This window comes from Palaemon carinicauda, chromosome 23 (assembly GCF_036898095.1).
Source record: "Palaemon carinicauda isolate YSFRI2023 chromosome 23, ASM3689809v2, whole genome shotgun sequence".
Lineage (NCBI taxonomy): Eukaryota > Metazoa > Arthropoda > Malacostraca > Decapoda > Palaemonidae > Palaemon > Palaemon carinicauda.
The window spans coordinates 112,824,500-112,829,930 of record NC_090747.1 but is presented as its reverse complement, the minus strand read 5'-3'; the positions used below and the strand labels follow the sequence as shown (position 1 = coordinate 112,829,930).

The window sequence follows — 5,431 nt, the reverse complement described above, 5'->3', positions numbered from 1 at the left end:
CGTAGAGCAATGCAACTTGCAGGGATTAACTGTTATGTAAAAAGCTGGAAACAATTAAATTTAGGAAGGTCAAGGTCACGGTCAAGCAAACTGTCTAATTCACGTAATCAGCCATAAGTTTGGACATCGTTGTCACAGAGACTTCAAACTTGGTTCATATTTGAGTATATGAAATTCCAAGCCAATTAATACATATTAATATTAAAGGTCAAGAAAGGTCGAGAAATAAGCTACTGGGGCGGAGGTCTGCGCTCTACTGAGTGCCCCTCTAGTTCTTTCTATAATGTCCATGATTCATGAATATCAAATGAATGAATCTTCTTCTTTGTCTGCATCTCCTCCCAGACAAGGACGAAGATTCATGCATTTGTTATTCGTGTGTCAAAACAAACATAAAAGCTATAAGTAATCTTCTTCTTCTTCTTTGTCTACATCTTTTCCCACTTCTATGTGGGGTCGATGTTTCTGGTCAGCTTTCTCCATCTACCTCTGTCCCCACACTTCATCACCGGTTATTCCCTTTGATCGAAAGTCATCCTTGATACAGTCCACCCACCTTCGCTTTGGTCTCCCTCTCCTTCTCGTTCCCTGCACCTCCATTTCCATTACTCTCCTCCCAATATACTGTTCATCTCTTCTCATGACGTGACCGTACCACCTCAGTCTACTTTCTTCATCACTCTCCTCCCAATATACTGTTCATCTCTTCTCATGACGTGACCGTACCACCTCAGTCTACTTTCTTCCTCACTCTCCTCCCAATATACTGTTCATCTCTTCTCATGACGTGACCGTACCACCTCAGTCTACTTTCTTCATCACTCTCCTCCCAATATACTGTTCATCTCTTCTCATGACGTGACCGTACCACCTCAGTCTACTTTCTTCATCACTCTCCTCCCAATATACTGTTCATCTCTTCTCATGACGTGACCGTACCACCTCAGTCTACTTTCTTCACCACTCTCCTCCCAATATACTGTTCATCTCTTCTCATGACATGACCGTACCACCTCAGTCGACTTTCTTGGATCATTAAAGCTATAAGTAATGTTTTCATCAATTGGCTTCTCTTCTTAATAAGATATGTTTACAGAAAAAAAATAAGTCAGTGGTCACTGCCTTTTTCATCCACTTGAAAAATAAAAGACCGTAATCTTAATCGGAAATTCTCCGTAAAAATATGCCGTTCTCAGCGGTATTTCAGTAAAATACAGGGGACCGTAACTTTACCATACTTTGTTACTATATTTTACAGGTTGGTGACCGTAATATCACTCCTTTACGTCATTATATCCGTTTTTAAAACGGTAAATGACTGGCAACATTTATTCCAGGATTTTTACAGTTTTTATGGGAAATTTTTAACGGTGTATCTTTAAAACTTAATTGAAGATGAACCCTTTGTGCATTAAACTTCCACAATTTTAATTGTCAGATAAACTTTACACAGAAAGCTCATCTACGGGAATCTATCACGCGTACGCTTATCTCACTTCCGGGATGATAAGAAGCCTCCGTTTCAAAGGTTCTTTTACTCCTTCCGTCCAGGAGGCGAACGGACAGAACCCGGAAAATAAGGAAGAGATCAGAAGCGAAAGAGCGAGATTAAAAAAAAAAAAAAAAAAAAAAAAAAAAAAAAAAAAAAAAAAAAAAAAAAAGAAGATCGAACTTTAAAAGTAAAGTAAAACTTCCCGTAATAATAATAAAAAAAAAAAAAACGGATCGAACTTTGAAAGTAGAGTAAAACTTCCCGTAAGACAGTACCTCGATTCGAAAAATTGAGGAGTGGCACCATCTTCATTTTCGTAAACAAACCAGACAGTTTTCACATTTCAACGTTCACGAAATCAACATCTAAGGACGAAGCTGTTTACATTGGCAGATGCGTCCTACTCCACTAAAAAAAAAAAAAAAAAAAAAAAAAAAAAAACCAGAGTTATTTTCATGGTTGTGGCAGAGATGGGAATGTTGAGATGGATGTGTGGGGTGACAACAAGAGATAAGATACGGAATGAGGTAATTAGGGGTACCACGGGAGTTGGAAAACTATCAGATAAAATCCAAGAAAGTAGACTGAGGTGGTATGGTCATGTCATGAGAAGAGATGAACAGTATATTGGGAGGATAGTGATGGAAATGGAGGCACAGGGAACGAGAAGGAGAGGGAGACCAAAGCCAAGGTGGATGGACTGTATCAAGGATGACCTTCGATCAAAGGGATTAACCGGTGATGAAGTGTGGGACAGAGGTAGATGGAGAAAGCTGACCAGAAACATCGACCCCACAGAAAAGTGGGAAAAGATGCAGACGAAGATGAAAAAGGAGATGCCGAGATATTTTCAAATATTTTATAATAGATTTTAGCCCATGAAGTAATGTCACGGAAAAGTGTAAATGAAATATCTATAAAGGTTGATCCCACAACAATGACATATAAACTTGGATATAGAAGAGACCATCCGACGTCATTGTTGATTTTATTATTATTGTTATTATCATTATCATTTGCTAAGCTACAACCCCAGTTGGAAAAGCAGGATGCTATAAGCCCAGGGGCGCCAACAGGGAAAATAGCCCAGTAAAGAAAGGAAACAAGGAAAAGGTAAATATTTTAAGAATAGCAAGAACACTAAAATAAATATTCTCTATACAAACTATAAAAACTTTAACAGAACTAAAGAAATATAAATTAGATAGAATAGTGTACCTTCAAACGATCGCTTAAGCAGCCTTGAAATAAACCAAGGGCAGCGGGTATACATTAATAAAAAAAAATCTTTAGCTAGCGAGGGTAGGTGGGGGAGGGGAGAAAAAGTCATTAGTCATCATTAAACATTAAGAAATATCTCGGAAATACTGGCAACTCGGAGGGACCTGTTTTTTAAAAAAAGACACGGTTTCGACATATCAGAATCCAGGAATACATTTTATTATATATCTTTTTTTATATCCAGTTCCGACTAGATCAAGTTCCTAGGAACTATATAAGGTTGGTCGGACAGTCTTTACTGGCAGTGCATCGTTAGTTCCTGTATAAGCGAGTCCTTTAATTTCGCTCCGCAATGATGAAGTTTCATTTGATAGCTGTGGCTGTGTTGTGCTTTGCTGTCATTCAAAGGTGAGTGGAATGGTTTTGCTGAATTCTTCTTCTTTGTCTGTATCTTTTCCCACTTTTATGTAGGGTCAATGTTTCTGACCAGCGTTCTCCATCTACCTCTGGCACTCTATTCTATCTTGTTTCTCTTCCTCTTGTTTTGTTAAAGTTTTTATAGTTAAGACAGGAAATATTTATTTAAATGTTACTGTTCCTGAAATATTTTATTTTTCCTTGTTTCCTTTCCTCACTGGGCTATTTTCCCTGTTGGAGACCCTAGGCTTATAGCATCCTGCTTTTCCAACTAGGGTAGTAGCTTAGCAATTAATAATAATAATAATCCCTTATATCGAAGGTCATCCTTGATACAGTCCATCCACCTTCGCTTTGGTCTCCCTCTCCTACTCGTTCCCTGTACCTCTAAACACTATATATATATATATATATATATATATATATATATATATATATATATATATATATATACACAGTATATATATATATATATATATATATATATATATATATATATATATATTAAGTTCAAGACATAAACATTCTTAAAATCTGTTTGTATCATAGTTGTGTAAATTATACTGAAGTATCTTGCACATTGTACTCATCTTTTAAACTTCCTCTGTGAGAGAGAGAGAGAGAGAGAGAGAGAGAGAGAGAGAGAGAGAGAGAGAGAGAGAGAGAGAGAGAGAGAGAGAGAGAGAGAGTATATATTATCGTTTCCCTTTTTGCAGCACCAACAGTCTTTCCTGCCCTTGTTGGAGAGCTCCACGCAACTGCACTGAATTAACTGAGGCGGATTGTCCCTTTGGACTAACTTCGGACATCTGTGGCTGCTGTAGCAGATGCAAAAACGTAAGTTCACTTTTCTAGAAAACGTTTGTTGACACAATCGATATATACTTCCTGAGATGGTTCGAAGTCGATTGGTTAGAGTTCAGAAAAAGTCGAATCAATATTTTTTTCAGTCATTATTCATAATTCATAAATTCATGAATTCAACGTAAGTTATAAACGTTGCAACATTGAGGTTCACATTTCTAGAAAACGTTTTGTTGACACAATCGATTTATACTCCCTTAGATGGTTCGAAGTCTATTGGTTAGAGTTCCGAAAAATTCGAATCTACATTTTTTCAGTCATTATTCGTAATTCACTAATTCATGAATTCACCGTAGGTTTTAATGTTGCAACATTGAGGGTCACATTTCTAGAAAACGTTTGTCGACACAATATATTTATACTTCCTGAGATGGTTTGAAGTCGATCGGTTCGAGTTCCGAAAAAGTCGAATCCATATTTTTTCAGTCATTATTCATATTTCATAAATTAAATGTAGGTTATAAACGTTGCAACATTGAGGTTCACATTCTAGAAAACGTTTGTTGACACTATCGGTATATACTTCCTTAGATGGTTCGAAGTCGATTGGTTCGAGTTCCGAAAAAGTCGAATCAATATTTTTTCAGTCATTATTCATAATTCATAAATTCAAATTCGAAACACATCTCAAATCTTAAACTTTACTGACATGACATTCCTTTCATAAATTGAGTATAATCAGAAGAGTCTTTAACGATCCCTCATTTTTTCCTTTTATAAAGGGACCTGGAGAAGAGTGCGGAGGCCCCTGGAATGCGTATGGACCCTGTGGTGATGGACACAAATGCGTGAAAAATCCTAATGCTACTCCAGAAGGACCAAGGGACATATGTCTGACACTACAAGACGCAGTCGGTTTGGAGCCTGCGAGTGAACACCTCCTTTTTTAAAAAGCGAAGTTCATGTCTTGCCAGGATAAATCAAACGCCTTTTTGGCATTGAACTTATTTTGGGAATCTTCTTCTTCTTCTTCTTCTTCTTCTTCTATTCCCATTCTTATGTAGGGTCGATGTTTCTGGCCAGCGTTCTCCATCTACCTCTGTCCCACACTTCATCACCGGTGTGGGGACAGAGTTAGATTCTTCTTCTTCTTTAGATTGCCCGGAGCTTCTCTCCGGACAGGGGCTTTTTGACGGAGTTAGATGGAGAACGATGGCCAGAAACATCAAACCCACATAAAAGTGGGAAAAGATACAGACAAAGAAGAAGAAGAAGAAGAAGTTATAATTCAAAAGTCATTCAAATGTATTAGAAATGTGAGTGAGTTGCATAAATAAACCAAATGCCTTTTAACAAATTTAAATCTCTTCGCAATGTCAATTAAATGTTCTTTTCAACTTTGGCCTTTCCTTGGTGAGGTCAAAGTAGGACCAAGTTTCTTCACTATATAAATGTTCCACTTATTGTTGGTTTCCTTTTATGTTCAAGTGATAAACA

The 5,431-nt window shown here is 37.2% G+C and overlaps 1 long non-coding RNA gene across 1 annotated transcript; it reads left to right on the top strand.

Annotated features, from left to right (window-relative positions):
- The first annotated feature begins 3,005 nt into the window (after positions 1 to 3,005).
- LOC137617062 (uncharacterized) lies at positions 3,006 to 5,017 on the top strand. Its single transcript, XR_011039568.1, has 3 exons — positions 3,006 to 3,121; positions 3,847 to 3,967; positions 4,717 to 5,017. It is a non-coding gene; the product is annotated as an uncharacterized lncRNA (long non-coding RNA).
- Positions 5,018 to 5,431: the final 414 nt, after the last annotated feature.